The sequence below is a fragment of the Globicephala melas genome, chromosome 17 (assembly GCF_963455315.2).
Source record: "Globicephala melas chromosome 17, mGloMel1.2, whole genome shotgun sequence".
In the NCBI taxonomy this organism is placed as follows: Eukaryota; Metazoa; Chordata; class Mammalia; order Artiodactyla; family Delphinidae; genus Globicephala; species Globicephala melas.
Window position 1 is genome coordinate 75393734 of NC_083330.1, and position 24883 is coordinate 75418616.

Genomic DNA, 24883 nt, shown 5'->3' on the forward strand with positions numbered 1-24883 from the left:
ACTGGCTGCTGGACCTGTTGTTCCTACCTAACGAGTCAACCCACATGGGGGTTCTAATGTGCATGAGTGGCCGTGTGTCAGTGTTGCCAGCGTCGGTCTCTATTTCACCCAGAAAAGCACCATCTGCAGGTAAAATGAAGGTTCCCTCTCGAGAGCCAACGTGGGACGGGATGTCATCAAAGATGCCCGGCACCGGTGCATACTCGACGGGTATAGGTTCTCTTTTTGACGGCAGGCAGCATTTTATTTTCTTCACATTTGTGTCGCGTGGATTAAATGACGTTGGGTGGAAGCAGGCTTTCAAGCTTCTCACACAGCTTTAAATGACATGCGTGATTTAAAACCGCAGACCAGAAAATGTGCTGTGCAATATCACACTGGGCCGAGGGTATCTGCAGAGAGACTTTTTCTAATGGGCAAGACCTGATCCAGCAACGAGGTCCAAGATGTCAGAGGCTGGGGGCAGGGCTGGGGAACAAACACAACTCACAGGTCTTCTGTGTACAGGGACCAGAGGCACGGAATGAAACCACGTGGTGGAACCTCAGAGCTGTGGCTTGTACCTCACACAGACCAGGTGTTAAATACCGACTCACTCTTACGAGGTGCGTGACCTTGAGCAATTCATTTGACCCCTCTGGGCTTTGGTTTCCTCATCTTAAAAATCAATGGTCATGAGGAACAAAGGGGACCCTACAGGGAGAGCGCCTGGCACAGTGCATGAGACGTGGGAAGCACCAATTCCTTTTCAAACTATAATTGTAATTATTAAAATAGTGGCTTATCTAGATGTTGCCATTGGCAGTAGACTCAGCAAATCGGAAGGTGATCCCCAAGCCCACCAAGCTAGTTTGCAGAGTCCGCACTAGAACACAAGACTGCTCACTTTGGTGCATTTTCCAACCCACCGTACCGATATATTTGGACATAATTTAATTCTAGGATGTATGTTGGTATTAAGTGATAATATCTTGCATACATAGAGGAGCAAATTATCTTATCGTTGCTTTGGATACTCCATAAATATTAACAGTAACAACCACAATATCACAGCGAGAATAAAGGAAGCCACCCGTTCTTACAAGCCAAACTGAGTCAGGCACCGTACCAGGCGTTTTCCATACAATGTCACGTTCTACCTGGACAGTACTCATAAATGATCATTATCTCCTCCACTATTCCTTTGAGGAAACTGAAGCTCAAAAAAATGAAACTATATGCTCACAGACTTACAGCTTATAACTAGTATTAGGATGCAAGCTCACAGTTATATAACTCCAAAAATAAAATATATATATATATTCTTCCAGTTAAGGTCAACATATATATATACTGGTCACCAGCAAATGTAAGTGGGGTCCAATGATGACTCCTAATAGCGTGAAGAGCCCAAACATGAAAAGCCATGCCAGTGATGATAATGGAAAAAGGCGTTGCAAGTTTTCTGTACACTTTATTCATATTCTTCCTACTCACTTATGGTCAATTGACCAAAGCCAGGTACAAGGCATCAAGATAGGGGCTGAGGACCCAGAGATGGATGATAGAACAGCCCCTGTCCTCGAGGAGCTTACAGTCTAGCAGAGATGAAAGCCGACGTCGCAAACAATAATTCTCTTCATAAGCAGGCTCTCGGTTTCCGAGAGGATGAGGTAAAGGGCAAGGTTAGCTCAGATTGGGAGATGTTGCTTTCAGTAGGATGCAGGGGTCCATCCAAGGCAGAAGTGAATTAAAACTGGTCCTTAAAAGGAGCACAGCATACATGTGAGGAGAGACCTCACATGTCAAGAAACAGAAGTGGGAGCTAAGAGTCAAGGCCAGTGAAGACAGCACAGTGGCTAGAGCAGAAGGCAGTATCTTGAATGTCACCCATCTTCAGCACGTCCTCCTTATAATGCTGGTCTCCGGGTAACAAGGCTGGACCCATGTTCCGTAGAATCTCAGTGTGCTTCTTTGGTATTAGAGCGCAGGCTTTGACCCAGAGCATGATTGAGATCCTGGCAGACAGGGGTGCTCTATAATGGAATTGTGTTCACGTTGCATATGGCCGCACGTGAGTTCACCTGACCTCTTTAGGCTTTGACCCATTTCACAAGTGTAGGTTAGTACTGATGAAGCTTAGCGTCATCTCGGCTCACCCTTGAAGAATGGGTAGGTCTTGGCCATGCTGGGAAGATGCAATGAAATTTTAAGGTGGAAGAGCGGCTTGGAGACCTGCAGAGGGGTGGTTCCTGGAGAGCGCGTATGGGAATAGTGGGGAGCTCAGTCTGGCTAGAATGCAGGATAGGGAATGAGGAACTACAAACAGATATTTCCCAAATAATTCACTCTAATATCTGCTACTATATAAACAGATGGCCCAAGATAGCCCTCCTCCACCACCCAGAGCGTGTAAGTGGCGTGGTTAAAGGTACCGACTGTGAAATCAAACAGAGCTTGGTTTAAGTCCCACATTCATCACCTCCCAGCTGTATGACCTTAGGAAAGTTATTTAACATTCCTGAGCTACCATTTCCTCTCTTGTAATGTGTAGATAAACAATTAGACCCAACTCATAGTGTCACCTGAGGGTGACATAAAAAAAGTTTAGCACAGCACAAAAGAAGTCTTTAATAATTACCAGCTGAATTAATGTAATTATTACCATTATTATTTTAATAAAGACAGTTTTGTGGAAGGCATTGTGCTACACTGGGAATGAACAATCTTTGGAGTCCAACCTGGGTGTGAATCCTGGCGCTGCCACCTGCCAGGGCTGTGACATTAGGAAAATTATTTCACCTCTCTGAGCCTCAGTTTCTTCATTGGTCAAAGATGCATAGCGACACCCCTCTGGTAGGTCTGTTGTAAGAATAAATGTGATAATGTATGAAAGGTGCCTGCACACCGTGTGTACTCAGAAAATACAAGATGCTTCAAACATCGTTTTGGACGATGTCACCTGCTACCCTGCTTCCGTTCTGAAAACACACAAGTAATCTGGTGTGAGTCATATATCATGCATGGGCTATGACGAAGGGTAAGTGGGTACTAAACTTGCATTAAAAACAGCTTGATAGATGATGGATGTATAGACAGAGATAGACAAATAAACACACTTGCCAACTGTTCTCGGAGAAAGAATCCCTGACCAGTTTCCAGCCCTTTCCATCAGAACGTGTCTCTTTTGAAAAGACACCATTGGGCTTCCCTGGTGGCACAGTGGTTAAGAATCCACCTGACAATGCAGGGGACACGGGTTTGAGCCCTGGTCCCGGAAGATCCCACATGCCGCGGATCAACTAAGCCCATGCACCACAACTACTGAGTCTGCACTCTAGAGCCCGCAAGCCACAACTACTGAACCCGCGTGCCACAACTACTGAAGCCCATGCGCCTAGAGCCCGTGCTCCGAAACAAGAGAAGCCACCGCAATGAGAAGCCCACGCACCGCAACGAAGAATAGCCCCCGCTCGCCGCAGCTAGAGAAAGCCGCGCGCGGCAACGAAGACCCAACGCAACTAAAAATAAAATTTTTTTTAAAAAAGAAAATACATCATCACCACCTTGGTTAACTGTCTTCCCTCAGCTGCTCTGCCTCTTAATTGCCTTTTGATATAAAAGCTAACAGGAGCTTGAAGGCATTCTGGAGATTTCAAGGGATTTCCTTGTCTGCGTAGAGATGTCCATTTCCTCATCCATCAAATCCTTACTTCTGCAAAACTGTTCAGACGGAACCACAATAAAGAAGTCCCTTAGCTCCATTTGACTAAGAGATGTGCTCTGTAATTACAATGGGGGAGGCGTTTGAAACCAAAAGATCATTCTGTGAGGCCAACTGTCACTGGAGAACTCCCCGCCAGCTGGCAGTGAGGAGTGGGGTAGAAAGCAAGGACTCAGGGTCGGAAAGACTTGGAAAAGCGGGAGGTTTGCCTCTCGGGTTGGCTGTGAGGCTCAGAAGAGGCAGTGGGTGTGAAGAAGACAGTCCCACGCCCAGCCAAGGCTCTGCACTCTGGCCGTAGTTGTGACTGTTAGTACAAACATGATTAGCAGGTCTGGACAAGCCCTGGGCTCAGTGTAAGGAAGAAGACCTGGGTCAGGAAGGTTAACAGACAGATGACACTATCTAAATGTTAAGTGAATTGAACAAATAGACAAAAGGGAAAAGAATGTCAGATGTTTAAGAGCAGAATTCAGAGGCGGCTTAATAAAGCTGTGACGAACTGAACCCAGGAAGGCTAGCTTGAACCGGAGATGCCCCTCACCCTGGTGGGTAAATAGACTGCTCTTTGATGGGCTGTGTTTGCTCAATCTCTCCCTAAGCAAACTCTCCAACCTCTCTCTCTCTCTCTCTCTCTCTCTGTCTCTCTCTGTCTCTCCCTCCCTACCACCAATCACCCTCAACCCCGCCACCTCTCTGACTATAAAGCCGAGGCATCTGCCCTTGTTTCTGCAGCCAGCACCGGCTGCTCAATTTTACTATCATCAATTGCCTTTTCTTACGTTTTTCCCTTAATCTATAATCAAGGTTCCTTGAGTTCAAAGCTCCGGCTGCTGGTGTATGCAGTTCAGGGCAATGTCAACCGTCTTGGGATAGCAATCCACCACTTCCGGTGTCCCCCTTGCCCTTGAAGACTGGGCAAGGCAAACACCCAACCAACATCTGCAAGGGCAGGGCCTACAGGGAAGAAGCAGGGGCGCTCCAGGCATCTCTGAATCTGCAGATGACACAGGAGAGAACCTACTGCACGGTCGCAATTCTCAACACTGTCCTGCTGGAAGGTGCTGCCCTGTCCAAAGGCAATGGGCACAACTTCTAGCTACCGAGCACTGACCCTGCCGTGTGCCACTGCTCAGTCCAAGAGGACACCTTCCCTCTAGGCGTCAGTGAACCACCTAGCTACAGTCAGCTTCATTTTATTAATAAAGGAAACAGGTTCACAGAGGCTAAGTGGCGTTCCCAAGGCTCCGCTGCTCATAATGAGCTGAGCGGGGATTGAGAACCGCTCCGCCCATCCTCGAAGCCCATGTTCTCTCCCCACCCCACTTTTTCTTAGCAAGACTTGTATCCCGGAAGCTCCCAAGTTTCAGGCAATCAATCATCTCCAGAGTGAGCTGTCAGCCCTTCTCAATAAATCTGTCATTTTTTCTCCTGTGTCCTTGGCATGTCACGCACAGTGGGTGCTAAGAAATGTTTGCTGACTTCACACAGAGTCACTAAAACATAAAGAGCTGAGAAATGAATGACATAAATCATAAACACACTGTGTATATATATATATATTGCATGCCTCGTTGGTATGCATTTTGCCATCTGACTCAGGCGTACAGGGTACTAATTAAGGATCTTTGCGTGATTTTCATCTACAATGTGCAAACCCCAAATAGTTTACTTTATGATTTAAGTTCTCAAGAAATAAAATGGTCCTACTATCTTCAGGATGACAGAAAACAGTTTCACTTCCTTTTAAAAGCAGGTCTAAAAGTAGTCATTATCTGAGATTACAGATGAGGAAAGAGGTTCAGACAGGTTGACTGACTTCCCCAAGGCCACACAGCAAAGAAGCAGCAGAGCTGGGATTTAAAATCAAGGTTTGTCAGGGACTTCCCTGGTGGCGCAGTGGTTAAGAATCCGCCTGCCAGTGCAGGCGACACGGGTTTAAGCCCTGGTCCGGGAAGATCCCACATGCCGCGGAGCAGCTAAGCCCGTGTGCCACAACTACTGAGCCTGCACTCTAGAGCCTGCGTGCAGCAACTACTGAGACCGCGTGCCACAACTACTGAAGCCCACGCGCCTAGAGCCCGTGCAAGAGAAGCCACCGCAATGAGAAGCCTGTGCACAGCACCAAAGAGTAGCCCCCGCTCGCCGTAGCAACAAAGACCCAACACAGCCAAAAATAAATAAATAAATAAATTTTAAAATAAAGAAAGAAAGAAAATCAAGGTTTGTCAGATTCTTTGAACCACATAACCCCACACTACAGAAAGGTCTTCCAATGTTGAGCATAGCACAGTCAATCCTTAATCACCTCACACTGATGACAAATGAGTGAAAACTTGAAAAAAAGACTTTACACTTGAGTGACCTGCTGTGTTCCCAAAGCCCTGGATTTTGTTCGCTTGGTTCCACTTCTTTTATAGCAGGTTGAGCTGAAGGTGGGGTAAAGAAAAACAACAGAATTGCAGCGAGCCCCATGAGAACTCTGAGATGGATACCAGCACGCAGAGGCCCCCTGGTAGGCTGGGATGGGATATTCCTTGGTGAAAGGATAGTCCCATGTCATGTGGTCAAAAGGTCCTAGAACCCTTGCTGGCAGCGAGTCACATGTGACCTTAGGCAAGTCACCTAATGTCTCCAGGTCTTTCTGTCCAGGTGTTCAGTGAGGAGACTGACCTGAAGTCTGAAAGCCAAAACTAAATTCCTGCTCCAATCTGCTGGAGAATCCTTTTGCAGTGCTCTACACAACCCTGCAATTTCCAGCTGGGGCTGTGAGCCACGTTTCTGCTTATTGGCAAGAAAAAGAGCAAAGGACAGGTGCAACTAACGACTGTCATCTTGGTCTTCTGATTGATGAGATCCTCAGCGGGAGGGATCTAAGCTTGGATTTGCACTTGGGCTGCCTGGCTCTAGGTCCAAGGCTGGGGTGCCACATCCCGGCAGCCCAGATGACCCCCTACTTTAGTCCAAGAGTGACCCCTTTGGTCTGCAAGGATAAGGGACATTCGTATTTCTGCAGAGCCTGGGTGGGAAGATCCATGAGGACACCTGCTTCTCTGTGAGCCAAACTTGATGGCCCAGAATTCTCTCTGCTTCCAGCATTAGAATGATGCTGACACTCTCAGGGCTGCAAGAAAAATATGTTAACATCTGCTGCAATCTGTTTCTTTAACCTGCCTCTCAAGGAATCAGGGATATTTGAACTCAGTTTTAAAGGAAAGAAGGAGTTCAGAAAGAAACCAGCAGACGACAAAAAGAAGGGTGATCTACCTCTCGTCCCAGGTAAGGAGACCAGCAAAGGTATGGAGGGTAAATGAGCCTGGCCACATCAGATTATGTTGTCACATGTGCTGCAGAGGAGTGGTGAGGGGGTGTGCTGCAGTAGCAAGGGTTGATGGAGAGGTGTCAGAGAGCACTTACAGGCGCCGGGCGCCGGGATGGATGCTGTCACATAAATTACACCATTCAACCCTGGCAGTCATACTGCTGAGGTACCCAATTTACAGGAGATGAACCTGAAAGTCAAGGTAAAACCAGCCCACCTGGTGACATGGTAGAACCGGGATTTGGACCCAGATCTGGTTGCAGAGAGCACGCTCATCCTCTCTACCACTCTGTCCCGCCTGAGTTCAGGCAACAGCTGGACTGTGATGCCATTAACCCTGACATGTGAAGACCTGGGGTGAAGGTGTGTGTGGTCTTATATTATGGGGGCAGGGAGGAGACAAAAGTGAACACTGAGTACAGTCCACCCATGCAGGAGTTAGGAGCCCACTGAACTCCAAACCAATTTAACTGGACTCCTAATACAGCAGAGGAGAAATGAGAAGCCTTAAAAGTTGTTGAGCTACACCCAGAGCAACAGGGCTGGTAGTGCTTTCTGGATATCTGTGTGATGTTTCTTTAGGAAGATGGTGGAAGGGAGATGACCTCGAATAAAACAGGGTGAGTGGTGACACTCTTACCTCCCAATCCTCCGTAAGAGATAACTCTACAGTTGGGATTTGGAAAGAAATTATATATATATATATTTTAGAATAATATATATATTGTGTGTGTATATATATATATATATATATATATATATATATATATATATTAGAATGACAGTCCTTCAACAAACCTTAAAAACACTTTGAGAAAAAAATAACATTGCAGAATGTTACTGAATCACAGGATATCTCAAAGGGCTCAGTGACCCATGGAAAGATAAGGGAACATCCCATAGTCAGGGACCTTCTGGAATTAGCCTCCAAACCAGTTCGTGGAAGAAAGACAATTCCAACCCCTGCCTGGGACAGCTAAACCTGAGACCAGATTCCTCTGCACAGGATCTGCCTTTTCTCAAGTTCTGACTCCTTATTCTGCATCAGATGTCTCTTCTTCTCTCCTATCATCTTTTTTTAAAATTTATCTTATTGAAGTACAGTTGATCTACCATGTTGTGTTAATTTCTGCTATACATCAAAGTGATTCAGTTATCCGTCCATATACATACTTTTTCATATTCTTTTCCACTATGGTTTATCCCAGGATATTGAATATAGTTCCTTGTGCTCTACAGTAGGACCTTGTTGTTTAGCCATCCTACAGATAATAGTTTGCGTCTGCTCATCCCAAACTCCCAACCCATCCCTCCCCCACCCCCCTCCCCTTTGGCAACCACAAGTCTGCTCTCTATCCTGACATCATCGGTCTCTGCTTCTGGTATAAAATGTGCTGTTGTGAATGCCTCCTACTCTTCCGCACATCAACACCTTTGCAGGTGTCACTCCCCTTCCTTGGGAGGACAGCCTGAAACACCTCCAACTGTCCTCATTTGTCAGGACTCAACTCAAAGGCTCCCCATCCCTGGCCCCCGACACCTGCAGAGTAAGGTACCGTCCATCACCCATCCCCTGTTCTCTATGTGCCTGGGGCTCCAGAGGGTCGGCTGGTGACACTGCATCTCCAATGCTTGCTCTCCAGGTGGACCTTCCCTGGTGAGGCCATGCCCTGTGAGGGACAAGAATATCCTGCTCCTTCCTGTTCAGGCCAAAACCCCAGCACAATACCTGGCACCCAGCAGTCCCTCGAAGAACCGATGAGGAAAGGATGAATACTTGGATTGCTCCTGCTTGAGCCAAGCCCCAGACCATGAGCTCCTTGCTAGAAGAACATGTGCCGTATTGATTTCTACGGCCTATTTCTCTGACTTCTTCATCTGGGGGGATGAGTGAGTGACTCAGTCCTGAACCCACCGAGTTCTGGATCCTGACCTCCAACTCATTCTGGCGATATCGCTCTGGCAATACTTTTGCATTTTCATATCCCTCAGCCTTTGACTGTAGAGCCCCTCAGAAAATATTCATGCATTCAACTGCGAGTAAACAGTTGGGAAAAAAAATGTGTTTATCGTGTACAATATAATCTTATTCTTCTTTAAAATGCTTGCATCAGTGTGTGTGCATGTATGTGTACATATCTCTGTATACAAATATAGATATATGCAGATAATACATGTAAGATGAGATTGTTCTGGAGATGGATGGTGGTGACGGGCACACAGCAACGTGAATGTACGGACAGCCACAGAACCGTATACTTAAAAAATGGTTAAAAGGTACATTTTTGTAATGTGTGTTTACCACGATTTTTTTAAATGGGAGAAAACGGTGTCTGATAAATTGAATGAGTGAATGAAGATTTGGCCACTTCATTAACCTCCTGAGGATGTCTGCCCTCAGACATAATTGGGCCCACGTCCCCTGCCATCGCCCCCTTCCTGCCCCTAAAGCATAAACATAAATGTCTTAGTCCGTCATTCAAGCCCTCCCTCAGCAGGGAGGGCATTAACCTCCCCAAGGGAGAAAAGGGGAAGGTGCTAATTCTGCACCGTTTCATTATGTTTTATAGTGAACCTTTAACAAATCCCTACCCTGCACTATACGCTGTTTAACATGCAGGGGCTGCAAAGTTATTTAAGACGTTCTTGGTGCTCTCAAGCCAGCAGATGTGAAAAGCACTTTGCCTGTCACTTAACTCTGTCATTGATTACCATTGGGAAGGCCTGCAATGTGCCGAGCACGGCGCTAAGACCTCCACGTGTCTTCACCTATCTGATTCTACAAGAACACCATGAGATGCCTCTTCTTATGATACACAGAATACAGACTGAGCTCAGAGAGATGACACCAGCTCTCTCTCCAGCCGGGGAGAGGCAGAGCCAGGATGCAATTCCAGACCCACAGTGTGCGGGTCCAGACGTGAGTGACAGACGAGGAAACGGAGAGCCAGAGGCTTGAAGTGTCTCCTCTGCAGCCACTGAGGGATGAAGGACCCGTCCCCGGAGCTCCTCCTCTCCCGGGCAGCAGGTCCGTTCAACCCTGCTTTGATCTCTGAGTGAGCGCCGCCAGCCGCAAGGTCCCAAAAGGCACCGCCTCCTTCCAGATCTGAGAGGAAGATGCTTTAAACTGTGTTTGTGCCAAAGAGTCCTCCAGGCGACTCTAAAGGGCCGCTGGTGATCACACTGTTCTTAGAACTCAGCCACGCAAACCCCTGGGAGAGGAGAAGACGTCTGAGAGCGCGGCTGAGCAGAAGACCACGACACTCAGCAGACACTTCACTTTTAGCACTTTGAGGTGGATAATTAAAGAACGACTCAGGGGAAGGACATGAGAAACGACAGAAGCAGGGTCCCTCCCCCAAAGTCCAGAGTCCCTGGTTCTGCATGACAGGGTTCAGGCATGTCTGCTAATCCATTTGTTTAAACAAGTGCACACATGTGCCCACAGACATGCACACACGCAACCATGCATGCCCACAGCGATGCATGCCACAGACGTGTGTGTGCCCATGCATGCCCACTACTGTAAGCACACATGACCACAGGCATGTGCACCTGGAAACATGCATGACTAAAACCATACATGCTCACAAACATGGGTGCACACACCACAAATTCTCGCAAACATGCAGGCAAGAGATTCAGAAGCAACTGCAATGATGTCTTTATGCTCAGAGACCAGTAACCTTTTCTTCCTTAAGTTCCACGCTGCAATGACCTGCACTGATTCTTGTAAGGTGTGCCTGCATTTTTTTTTTCCCTTAAAAGTTTGCACCATGAAGAATAGTAAAGAAGGTACTCACTGTTGGGGAGTATCCTAAGCACTGAGATTCATCAGTGAAAGGAACAGGTAAAGATCCCTGCATCTGTACAGCTTACATTTCAGCGGGAGGATCAAATAAATAAAAACACGGAAAACGAGTTACGTCCATGGTACGTTGAAAGATGATGAGGGAAAAGAGGGTCCCATTGGCAGAAGCTGCAGACTTCAAGTGTGATGAGAGAAGGTGACAAGAACAAAGACTTAATGGAGGTGAGAGGTTGTGCTTTGCGGACGTACTAGGGAAGAACATTCCAGATGGAGGAAGATGCCCCAAAGGCCCCAGGCTGGGGGGGAGGATGTTGGAGGAACAGGCAGGTGGCCAAAGTGTCAGGAAGGGCCTCATAGGCCATCATGAGGACTTGGGCTGCTGCCCTGAGGGAAATGGGGCGTTAAGTCACTAGTTTTAGGCAGAGAAGTGACACTCCCTGGCTTAGGTCTTTTTTTTTTTTCGTAAGCAGATGATCATCATCTTTATTTATTTTTTAACATCTTTATTGGAGTATAATTGCTTTACAATGGCATGTTAGTTTCTGCTTTATAACAAAGTGAATTAGCTATACATATACATATATCCCCACATCTCCTCCCTCTTGCGTCTCCCTCCCACCCTCCCTATTCCATCCCTCTAGGTGGTCACAAAGCACCGAGCTGGTCTCCCTGTGCTATGCTAACACATATATATGGAATCTTAGAAAGAAAAAAATGGTTCTGAAGAACCTAGGGGTAGGACAGGAATAAAGACACAGACATAGAGAATGGACTTGAGGACACGGGGAGGGGTAAGGGTAGGCTGGGACGAAGTGAGAGAGTGGCATGGCTTCGGTCTTAAAAGGACCCTCGGGCTGCTGTGTGAACCACAGAGGGAAGAGTGGGAACAGGGAGGAAGCCGAGACTAGGCAGAGGCAGTGAAAGGCATCTGCACAGAGATGACAGAGGCTTGGGTTGGGTCTGGGGTATCTCATGAAGGAAAGTCAAAAGCATTGCCTGAGGCATAAGTAGTGTCAAGAATGACTCTGAGGTTCGATTGTGTGTGGCTGCCTCCCTTCTCAAAGGGAGGTGCCCAATGGGATACAATGGAAGATCCTCAATGGCGCAACGAGGCCGTGCAGAATCTGGTACTTTTAAAAAATATATAATTCATATATATATTCATATATAAAACTACAATTCATATATATATTCATATATAAAAGTATAATTTTTAAAAATATAATTTAAAATCAAACACAGAGAGAATATGGTTTAAGCACTGATACATGAATACTTGCTCTAGAAGAACAACAGAGGTGGTACGTAGTAACAAACACTTACACACAGCCCTTTAGCTTCTTCTGTTGATGAAACAGTGTTGCCGCTACACAATCTGATACTGCAGTGGGATAAATTCTCTGTTCATTCAAGACTTTATCAAGGACAGAGATGATTAATAATTAATTAATATACACATATATTTATTTTTGGGAAAGTCTGAGCAAAAGCAGTAACACCTAAGAGAATCTGGCTCGAGTTCACCTTCCAGCAGCCGCAGTGGCCTTACTTCATTCCCTGGACTAAGCTGTCCCTTCCTGGGGCCTCATGCCTGCCCTTTGTTCAGACTCTTTCCTCCCACTCAAACTTAGCTATTTTTTAATTAACTTTCAAGTCTCCTTTTAACTGTTCCTTCCTCCAAGACATCTCTCCTGAGCCCTCATTCTAAATGAGGCATCTCCTGTCATATTTCCTATGGCCACCTGCACTTTACATCATAGCATGTATTTCATACCGAACTGGCTACTTAGAAAAGGGAGTTTAGATGTAATGACTGTCTCGCCCACTGGACCAGTGCTCTGTGAGAGCAGGGACTGTTTTGCTCAGGTCATAACCATGAACATGGCATCCAGAACTGTGTCGACTACACAGTCGGCCCTCAATAAATACTGTTTTATTGTTCAATACACAGATGGGGAGTGTCCAAATATTTCAACCCAAATCGTCTATTTCTCAATAAGCTTTCATTGAGCTCCACTCTGTGCCAGCCCTGAGAGGCAAGCCTGGGAACCAGGAATGGATGGAACCCGGATGTCAGGCCCCTGGAGGTAATGGAGAGGTGGTCAGCGCTAGCCGTAGGACAAAGGAAAGCCTGGAGGAGCCTCCTGACCAGGATAAGCCATAAGAAAGTCTCCTGAGATAGGTGATATCTTAGAAGAGACAAAAAACCCGAGCAGGAGTGAGCAGGGAGAGCACTGCAGACAAAAAGGATGTTCCTAGCAGTCGTAGGGGCAAATGCAAAGCTTGGAGGCAACAGAACATACGAAACCCTGGCTGATCCCTAATGCACAGGGTGGCTGGGAGGCAAGTTAGCAGCCAGAATCACAAGAGGATTCTTGGTCGAACAATACAGGTGGTCCCTGTATACTGACGCAAACCCCTTTGGAGAACTTGGCGATATTAACCCAGCTTCCTGTCCAGCTCTATCTCAAGCCCCTCCCTGCCCCAAACTACCCAATGATCGACTAAAACATCTGACACCTCAAAAGGATCAGGGACCCCAATCCTTGACTCTCAGTCTTTCCCGAATTCTCCAAGGGCAAACCAGATTCTGCCACAGAAGACTTCCCATATTGCTTGGCACAACTTCTACGGCCTCAGTTTCCCCATTTTAGAAGGTGGGTGCGGATTGGACTTGCCTCAGTTTCTGTGCAGATTAAGTAAGATCATGCAAAGTGCTCAGCAGAGGGCCTGGCATGGAGCAGGAGCTCGCAAATGCTCATCACAATCACACTGCGCAATAACGTGTGTCTGTTTCTACCGCAAGGAGTTGGCAGCTCAATGGAAAGGTCTCGCGCCCGTCACTTCTGGGTCCCGAGTATCTAGCACCATGACTGGCGCATAGGTGTTGACGAGTGAATACATAAATGAGCAAAAGAAAGAATAAATGAAGGGCGGTGATGACAGGTCTGCAGTAGGAAGACATCTTCTCCAAGAGGAGCTGGCTGCTCGCGGGGGAGATGGAAGTTTTCAGAGCAGGACCCTGCTAATGCCATGTCCTTGTCCTCCCAGGTGCTTTCTAGACAAAAGAGTGGAAGTAGACCTCAGCTCTTCAAAACACAAAGCATCACTTCCTGTGGCATCAACGAACCACAAGCCCACGATTCGCTGTCAAAGTCAGAGGACAAAAGGGGTGACAATGCTTACAGGAAGTCTTGAATCCTTTGAACTATCACACTGAGGCTTAAAAGTCCTACAGGTCATCTCTGCTGGTGCATCGTGCATGGAAACCCAGGCTTCAGAAAGATCCCAGGAAAGAAGAGCCAACATGGAACGGTGCCCAGTTAGCGCTGCGCCCGCAGAAAGGGACAACCTGCTGCTTCCCCAGCGAACAGCCATCTTGCGGTCTCCTGAGATTTTTAAATTGCTTTTTAGATAATCCGGGTAGCAGCCCTCAACCCACCATCTGCTCTGCTTACATGTCTCCAGGGGTTGGCTAGCTGGGACCTGACGCAGACACACCAGTCCTGGGAGAATCACAGACTAGTAAGAATTGGCATGACCTTAGAGACCCTGAATCTATGTCGTAACATACAGCCCGGCTCTGCCTGAGCCCAGCAGTGTCAACTCAAATGAGGCCCATCACCTGTGTGACCCTCCGTTCTTTCACCTACATGATAGTGACAGAATCCTAGCCCCGACTTCATGGGATTGTTTGAAGAACTGAATGAGGTAATAAATACAAAGCCTAGAAGAGTTCCAGGTTCAGTGTTTAATAAACGTTAGCCAGTACAGTGGTTACTACCTTTACTGTTGTTTTTCCAAAGGTTTTCAAGTAGATGCAGTGATGCCCCCATGATATGACGAGCAGCCTCGGAGGTTGCACCCCGTGAAACGTCAACCAAACCAGTTCCACTTTTTCCTTTTATATATCAGGCTTTCCTTTAAGATTCACTCTGAGGAAAGGAAGTCAAAGGTTTTTAAAAACGTTCGAAGATTTCTGATCGAATACATCGTCACCTTGTTCTCACCAAATACATAGCTTCCCAAGACTCTCAACCATCTTGACCCCACTTCAGGGGGAGGGGCACCCATGATGCTCAAAGCAGCCCTGCCCTTTGAAGACCTTTCCATTAGAAAACGGTTCCTGACATCAAGTACTTAAATTATTTCTTCCTTTCACTCCCAGGGTCTTAGTTCTGACCTTTGAAGAAACTAATGGTGCATCTAATTCCTTTTCCTGGGAGGCCATTAGTGATCTCTAAATGGTGAACACACAATTCTGAATCCTTTCTAATTCGTTCAATTACTCCTTGTTGGGTAGAGATGGGGCTTCATTTGCAGGCTTAGGGTACTCAGGTTTGTCAACACGCTTCCAGATGTCCTGGATCTGATACATGGAGTGGAATTCGAAGTCCCTGAGGTCTGACCAGAGCAGAGAGGAGACAGCAACACCCAGCTTCCCTCTGGCACCAGGACTGGACAATGCAAGTCAAGATGAGTGAGCTGGGCAGGTCCTTCTCAAGGTCTGGACTAACGAAACTTGTGAAATTACTGCAAACAGAATGAGTGGTGCATCTCTGAGTTTTCTTATTTCTTGAGTCCCCAGGAAGACCTTTGGAGGTAGGGGTCCGGATGTGGGTTTTGGAAGGGAAGCAGAGTGGCTTCAGAGAAAGAACATGGGATTGGAAGTGAGACAGACTTGGAATGGAACCATTAGCAGCCTACACGGCTTCAGTGATTTTATTTTAGTGTTTGTCAAAGGCTGTTTGCCCATGTGTAAAATGGGAAATATAATATCTGCTTCTCCAGGATAATTAGATGACATGATGGAGATAAAAGGCCTAGTTCAGTCCCTAGGATACCTCAAGGACTAAGCTTAGGTTGATTCATTTTTTGTTTCTTTTTCTGTTTGTTTGTTTAATTCCCCAGTATTTACATAGGTTGGGCCACCTTTTACCTATTTGATATATGCATGATGAGAGGAAGAATGAATGGGGGAATGAACGGACGGTTATGTTGATAGACAAATGGACAAATTCTCAAGAGAGGTAGGTTTGTGGCCCCTTCTTCAGGCTGAGATAAGCAACGTGGAGCCAGCAATTCAGAGCACGTACAAGACTGTATCAGCTTCGCAGTGGGCCAGAGGCAGGCTTAAATCCCGTACTGACACTCACCAGCAGTAGGGCTCCCTCAGGCAAACTGTGTAATAACCATAATGATGATGATGATCAATAATAATTAGATAGCTCAAAATCATCGAGAACAATACACACACATGTAATTTTTCGTTCACAAAAACCATAGGAGGCAGATACTATCATTATCTGTTTTTCAGATGTGGAGAGAAGAAGTCATTTGTCCAGGACCATATTGCTCTGAGGGCTTGGGACCGGGAACCAGACTCAGACACTCTGACACCAGAGCCCAAATCCCAGCCACTGAGCAAACGCTCTGAATCTCCCTGTGGCCTCATCTAAGAAGTTTACTCATTCACGTGATATCTCAAAGACATAAACTAGAAATCCCACAGGAAGTTCTTATTACAAACAGATGGTAATAAATGTTACCTGTTTCCTTCACCTACATCAACATTCATATTTCTGTATTATTCAGAAGAAGGCTTCCAGACAAAACAGGACACAAAGCAATGCACCATTCCCCCGCACTAATGAACTCCAACTTTGGACAATTTTGCAAGTCTACCCTTTTGATGAATGGATGACAGCATGGGAGAAAGAGCAATCTCAAAGGGACGCTATGTAGAACACGAGCATCACACAGCCCACTCCACGTGTGTGCACACCTGCACACACACACATACTTGTGCATGCACATGTGCACACATCTGTGACATGATGAGTAAAGAATATTGTTGCAAGGAAAATCCCAAGAGACGACCATGGCAGGCTGCCACTAGAGACTAAGATTCCATGGAACACACTTCGGGATTTTTTTTTTTTTTGATTGTGAGAAAAAAGGTCTTGATTAGGAATCAGGAAATCTGAGATCCTCAGCAGATTCTTCCACTGCCCAGCTGCCTAACTACTGCAAGGCAAAGTACCCTTTCTCTGCACCCAGTATCCTTATTTATATAGTACGTAAACTTGAAAGAGTTGATGGGAGAGCATTCCATGAAATGGGAACAGCCAGTGCAAAGGTTCCATGCCCGACATTATCAAGAAACTACAAAGAGACTATTATGAGGGCTTCCCTGGTGGTGCAGTGGTTAAGAATCCACCTGCCAATGCAGGGGACACGGGTTCAAGTCCTGGTCCCAGAATATCCCACGTGCCGCAGAACAACTAAGCCCATGCGCCACAACTACTGAGCCTGTGCTCTACAGCCCGCGAGCCACAACTACTGAGTCCACGTGCCGCAACTACTGAAGCCCGCGCACCTAGAGCCGGTGCTCCGCAACAAGAGAAGCCACCGCAATGAGAAGCCCACGCACCGCAACAAAGAGTAGCCCCCGCTCACCACAACTAGAGAAAGCCCACATGCAGCAACGAAGACCCAATGCAGCCAAAACTAAATAAATAATTACTTAATTAAAAACAAAATGAGACAGACTCTTATGGCAGGAGGTGAGCCAATGAGGGAAAGAGTAAGTCATTCTGGCTTTACTCATAGTAAATTGGAGAACAGAGAGTTAGAACAGAGGAGCATCACAGTCTGACTTATGCTTTGCAAGGACCATCTGGCTTCTGTGTTGTAAGGGGGCTAGAGATGAGCAAGGGTAGCATCAGGGGGATCAGATGGGGAAGATTATTGTGCAAATCCAGATGGGACAGACGTGACGATGGCTAAAACCAACATATTAGCAATAGAGGTGAGAAATGTCATATTCTGCATAAATTTGGAAGATAGAGTCAATACTATTTCTGGATGAAGTGGACATGAGGTATGAGAGAGAAGGAAGTCAGGAATTGCTCTAAGATGTTGGCTTCAACACCTAGAAGGATGGAGTTGACTGAGATGGGGCTGTTTGATGGAAGAGGTTTGGGAGGGCAGGAGATCAGGTTTTTGGTTCGGATAGGTCAAGTTTAAGATGCCTTTTAGACAGCAAGATGACAATGGATGGAGAACACCTACAGGACAAATCTGAAGTATGGAAGAGAGCAGAAATTGGTGACATAAACTGGGAAGCCAGTGGCTCACAGGTAGTATTTAAATCCATGGGACCGGGTGACCCAGGAAGTGGGTGTAGAAAAGCACTGCCAAATTGATGGGTTAAATACTGAAAGGAATGTATTTTAATAATAGACAATAAGTATCAAGGGCCATGCACAGTCTTCTATCTGCCATTTATTCTTCGTATTCAGTTAAGTACAGCTCAGCCTATAAATCCTGGGCCCCTCCTGGACCCAAGGTATCCATTCATCTTCTCTCCTTCCCTCTCCCTCCTCTGTCTCTGAACACTTGAGTGTAAAGATTTATCTCAGTTGGGGCAGACAGAGGCCAGAAGAAATCCCATTTGGGCATCTACGCCTAATCCTTATTTGCTCCATCTGTTGTGTCAATACCCTGCCCTGTGAGAGTATTAGGAGCTCTCCCAGCTACAGATAAAGGACATTGGTTCCATTTCGTTACTGTTTCTTATGGGTCTGGAGCTCACTAAGTCATCTGAAGAGAGAAATCAGTGGTGGGATTTGAGCTTTATACAAACCTCAGAAACTACCAACCGATAGGATTTGGAGTGTGATGAGAAACGTCTTTGTCACACTGCTCAGTAAACGTCTCCTTCATCAGGGCCCGGTTCAGATAAGTAACCTCAAACAACGACTAGGAATTCAAATGTGTGAGTGCCAACTACCTGTCAGGCAGTGCCTGCGTTCTCCACGCTTAAGCCAAAGGGTGTTCTAACCCAAATCTGATCCTCCCCTCCTTCAAACATTTCATACTCACCCCTCCTGTAACATCCTTAGAGGAGAAAGTTCAAACGCCTTAGTCTGCATTTCCACCCAATTGTGCTTAAATCGTGATTTTTCTCTTGGAGTCTGGTCTCGCCAACAGAATAAAAAAACAGTGTTGATAATACTGGCTTTGGAGGCAAAGAGCCATGAATTCAAACCTTGACTCTGCCCTGGGATAGCCAGGCGTCCTGGAGCTTCCGTTTACCCATCTGTAAAATGAACGTAATGATACCTAGCTCATAGAGCTATCAATAGCATCAAGTGAGTTGACAGAGTAAAGGTCCTGGCACACAGTCTGAGCTCACAAAGTGTCACAAGTTACTGAATGATTTCACGCGGGCTCAGTTATGCCCATGAGCAGACAAATCCCAGCCCTGATTCCTACCTGGTCTCTGGACTCAGATACCCCACTGCCTCCGGACCTCTAGACTCACGTCACCTCTGGCTGCCTGGTCCTACCCCTCCTCGACTTTATGTACCAATTCACCCAAGGGCGCAACTGACTATCACTATGACTTCTCTCCCCCGTAACATGACATTAAAGCACCAATTCTTCCCATTCCACTGCTTCAAGATTTTTCAACTATTCTCCGTCTGAGCTGTCCTCACCACTGTCATTATTTTTCCCCACCCCACCTGCCATCCTCTTTGCTTCCAAAGCATCATTTTTACAACACAAATCATCAAGAAATTCCCTTACTTATATGGTTTCTTCACCCTCCTTGATCGACAGAGTGCAATTCCGCCTCTCCCACTCCATCAAAAACACCACCTCTAGGGAGCCCTCTTCAGCAGTGTGGCATTTCCCAGGGATGCCATGACCTTTATCATCCCCAGGCCTTTGCACATGCTGTTCTCACTGACTGAGATTCCCCTCCAGCCTTCGCCTGACCAGTAGAACCCCCATCTTCTGCGTAACCTGTCGTGATGCCTCCCGAGAGAGGAGATGGTATCCCTGTCCTCCCTCAGCACCTTAGGACCTTGTCCGTGCTTTTTTGTTCCATTTCTGACATCACTTTATTAACTCACATCTCTTTCTCCCATAGCACGTTGGAAACAACTTGAGTTCACGGCTCTTTCTCAATGTTCTGCCCAGAATTCCTAGGACAGAGCCAACAGGAGCAAGCGCTCAAAGTCTCCAGAATGGGTAAATTAATGAGGAAATAAGTAAAAGAACAAGAGGCGACCTTGGGTCTGTTTTACAAGGGGCAATTTGTGCAAGAGCTGCGTGGGAGGGACGCTACATACTCCTTCTTGAGAAAGATGACGGTAGAGAAAGCGTTAATGGGTAGAAAAAGGGGGGCGGGCAAGAGATCTTCTCCGAGGATTCTATTCGGAAGGATCTTTTGTCAAAGAAGTGTGAATAGATTTGGTTAAGCAAATGCCTCTGGGGTCTGTCAGTCTTTGGCTGGAAGGATTCAATTCCCAGTACATCATCCCCTGATTATTCAAGGAAAACATCCAGATAGATGCCAGGCGGCCAGGAAAGGAAGTCTGAGCAGAAGGGAAAGTCGTGCTCTGTAGTTGTGCTGTTTGCAGAAGTGCAAGCGTTTAAAGAAGTTGGAGGTAGGGGCAGTCATCGTAACATCTGAACACCCTCGTCTGCCCAAGCCAAACAAGACATGCCTCGTGAAGTAGAAAGCAAATGCAAGGACTCTGGGGTGCAGGCATCCCCGCAAGAAACCCTCCACCTGGCCACCTGCACAATGTGCAAAACTGAGCCAGACTTGGAACCCATGTCAGGCTCTGCTTCCTCTATGATTTAGGGATAATACTACATCCCTTGTAGAATTGTGGGGTTACGTGAAGCTATTTGTAATAATAGAGAATTTTATAATTTTCTACTCCAAATAAATTCTGGTTGATTCTAGTGGGTTGAAACATAAAAGTTTCATGCAATGACACTAAAGAGATTTTTTCAGAGAGAGCATAGAATTTCACCCTTTCTGGGAGCACAGCATGCCGATGAAAGCAAAGTTCTGCCTACTTTTAGGAGGAGCAGCAAAGAACCAACCTTCCAGGCATGTCTTTTCTTTTCCCAAACAGTAACTGCAGTGACCTGAGTGCCAATTCCTGGGATCTGTGAGGCCATGGAGACCCAGACATCAGTGACGTGGGAGACTTTTAGATTCCCACTGTTCACAAATGCTCCTCTACTCAAAAGGTGGAGATTCCCTGCCTGATGCCCTGAAGATTCTTAATCAGTGTTTAATTCCTCTGAGCTTTGTAAAATGCTTTCTGCGGAAGTCTAAGACGAGATGGAACAGAGATTTGAGATTAAACGAGGACTGTTAGGGTGACGATCATTTCCTCCCTCACTCTGTTGGATGATTTTATATATATATATATATATATATATATAGAGAGAGAGAGAGAGAGAGAGAGAGGGTTCTGATTACAAAAGTGATATGTATATTGTGAAAAATAAGGAAAAGTACAAGGATGAAAATGTCACCATAATTCTTTCACTAGGCAAAACTATATGTGTGTGCTATTGAAAGTTTATTTTTTTAATTTTTATTGGCGTATAGTTGCTTTACAATGCTGTGTTAGTTTCTACTGTACAGCAAAGTGAATCAGCTATACATATACATATATTCCCTCTTTTGTGGATTTCCTTCCCATTTAGGTCACCACAGAGCACTGAGTAGAGTTCCCTGTGCTATACTGTAGGTTTTCATTAGTTACCTATTTTATACCTAGCATCAATAGTGTATATATGTCAATCCCAATCTCCCAGTTCATACGTTTGTTCTCTACGTCTGTGTCTCTATTTCTGCTTTGTAAATAAGATCGACTATATCAATGTTCTCAGATTCCACATATATGCATTAATATACGATATTTGTTTTTCTCTTTCTGACTTCACTCTGTATGACGGCTATTGAAAGTTTAAAATGAGAAAACGATGAAATGCATTTAAAATTGCTTTTGAGCGACATTTGACAACAGCTGGGAATGAAACCAGAGCAGTTAAGGACTTCACTCTCTTATATCTTCTACTCTGACCCGAGATCCACTCAAAGACTCTTCTAGAAAAGAAACATCCTATAGTTCAGTATAACTCTATTGACTATAGTATCTCACGAGTTTCCCTAAAGCTATTATTTCTTTAGATATGTACTGTGTATTGGAAAGCTAGTAAGAGAGTAGATCTTAAATGATCTCACACAAACACACACACACACACACACACACACACACAATGGTAACTATCTGAGCTGAGGGATGTCTGAACTAACCGTATTGTAATCCTTTCACGATATATACATACATGAAATCATCACACATACACCTTAAACTTACACAATATTATACGTCAATTACATCTCAATAAAGGCAGAAGAAAAGAACTGTGGCATTTTCACTTTATAGATTCCAAAAATGAGATAAAGAAGAGAAAGCAGAATTTCCCCCATTGAGGCCAGTACAAATCCGCATGGAGTCCATTAGGTTTCCGACTGGCAAGGAGACCTATTCCTGGGAGATTAGTAGTGACGAATTTAAATAACTGCTTAAAATATAAAAAGGATCACCCAGTGTAGAGTCTGACCAGGCCAATGGTCTGCTCCAGCCCTGGCACTGACCAGCTGACAACCGTCTGGTGCAGAGTTTGCATTGTAATCAATGGGATAGAAAGGCCAGAGAGGGCTTAGCCCACTTTGGCAGCACTGCCAGGCCTGGCTCTCTAACTAGATGCTTTACAAATATCACCTCATGACTTCCAAAAGAGATCCTGCAAAACAAGTAAGGAAACCGAGAAAGTAACTCGCCCACGGGTACCCGGCTAGTTGCAGAAGACGTGCAGATAGATCCAAGGTCTCTGTGTCTTAGACCAGATCTGGGTCTCTGCTCTGCCCTCTACACCACGTCCATGACCACGTGCCCTGTCGTTCTCCTTGAGAGGCCTGAGCGAGGACCTGTGAGCACAAAACTAGAAAGGACCACACTATTCATTGGCTTTCTGTTCCGCCTTTATTCCTCCCCGAGGTTATTAGGCCCTGTGGGTGGTTCTGAGCTCACCAGAGACATTTTAATCTCTGCAGGCCAGCTCTCAGCCCCCTGGAAGGAGCTTTTCTTTACAGATCTGCTGAGCATGTCCTCAGCCAGGGGTTAAGAGGATAAAAGGCTTAAAGCAGCAGGCTTATGAAGTCACAGATTCAAAGGGAAAAAAACAGGAAAAAAAAAATGGGACAGGGTAATTGTTAACAGGAATGTGGATTTGCTAGAAAAATAATCCAGGAGGTCCATCTACATAAGCCCTTGGGCAACTGACGTCTGTTCACCCTCCACAGGAATAATTATTTAAAATGTTGTTTTAGTGCTTGCTTCGGCCGCACACATACTAAAACTGGAACTATACAGAGAAGACAGCAGGGCCCCTGCACAAGGATGACGCGCAAATTCGCGAAGCGTTCCGTATGTCTGAGGTCTGATGATACACACACACACACACACACACACACACACACACACACACACACACACCCCACACCTTGAGTACTGATGTTTCCCAGAGAGGCCTATATGCCTGAATATGTAGCCAAGGAGTAAAACCTAGCAAAGTAAAGATATTTGAATGGAGACTTCTAAAGATGGTGAGCGTTAAATTGCTTCAAAGAACGACATTGAGACAAATATCTGAGGGACAGAAATCCCTTTATTACTGTCAGTATATCGCTGATTCTTAACTAGCAGTTTTACTAAACAAGCCCCATTTATAATAATTATATTCTTGTTTATCCTCAGTATTACTTAAACAGATATTTAAAATAAAAAACATCGCAGGGAGATAAAATGCCATTTTATGGGGAAAGGGAGATCAAATTTTTATGAAAATAATCATCATGGAATTTCACAGAAAGACTCTTAAAGATCATCGGGCCTATCTACCCTCCTTGTGCTAGATGGAGCCCTTGGCCGTAAGTGATAAAAATCCCAAATCATACCATGTATAATCCCCACTCCCTTCCAAAAGGGTAGGAATGAATGAAAAGGATCCCAACATATTCTAATAAGAGAAGTAAAGGAAAGGATTGTTTCTGACAGAACCAGACAAATCAATGAATTGCTCTCTGGCAAGCAAAGGTAATCGTATTTCTGAGTCTATTAAGGCACATCAGGGCTGGTTAGCTAATTTCCCAGGGAGCTTAGCTGTCGCTGGGCATCAGGCCACAGTGGGGATGTCAGGGCATAAACACAAGATGGGATTTTCTTTCAGGAATCACTTAACTTGGGAGCCAACCGTGTTCACTCTGGTAGAGACAAGGCAGGTGAGTTTGTTCTGGGGGGATTTCAATCCTAACATTTCTACGAGCATTGGACCTTCCACGTAAGATCTGATCATACTGATTATAGCTCTTTTTTGTGCAACTACTCTGTGGGCAGGACAGAATTTATATGTAAAAGCATCTAAAACCTCTGAGTAGGGAAAATCTTCCAAATGACCTTGTAGAGAAGGGGTGGAGGAAAGAAGGAGGTGAATCTGAACAGCAAACAATGAAAACCTTCACTCAGGAAGAAAATCGCTTTGATTCAGAGCCTTGTTTGAATTAAGACTGAAAATGAAATCTGAATTCATTTTCAAGGACAAATGTTAGCTCCCTTTCAGCTAACACTGTTAGAAATGAAGGTTCATGCTCTCATAAGCAGGTATGAATTATTAATATATTAATGACTTACACGTATCCAGGCAATGGGTTTTATAATTAATTGTTCACTTAAGCATCTCCTTATGAGAAAATTATTGTAAATGAAATAATAGCTTCCCTTTTGCTTTCTGGCTCCCAGAACCCATGCTAGAAGGCTAGGGTGGCATCTCTACAGGTTCCTGAGCAGAAGGCATGTGCAAAGGCATGTGTTAAGATCCAGTCTCCTATTGGGGAAGAGGAGACGTCACAACCATATAATGAAAGAAGGGACTGTTTTATCTTTATGACTATCATTTAATGAAGAGCCACGTGACCCCACACCTAAGCTGCTCTTGATCTGTCAGGGTGCACCAGGCTCTATGCTGGGCACTGGCCATATGAAGTCACGTAAGAGGGAGTCCTTAGCCTGAAGGAGCTTGGATCCAGCTGAGAAGAAGTTAAAGCCACACAGGACATCACTATCATTCCCTTTTTCAGCCCAGCCCTCCTCCCACGGCAATCTAA

The 24883-nt window shown here is 45.6% G+C and overlaps 1 protein-coding gene and 1 non-coding gene across 4 annotated transcripts in view; one reads left to right on the plus strand and one right to left on the minus strand.

Moving 5' to 3' along the window:
• Window positions 1-24883, minus strand: part of FAM135B (family with sequence similarity 135 member B) — a 269866-nt gene that overhangs the window by 140497 nt on the left and 104486 nt on the right. The gene's annotated exons all lie outside the window — the stretch shown is intronic.
• LOC115863428 (U6 spliceosomal RNA) lies at window positions 23050-23155 on the plus strand. Its single transcript, XR_004043547.1, has one exon. It is a non-coding gene; the product is annotated as a U6 spliceosomal RNA (small nuclear RNA).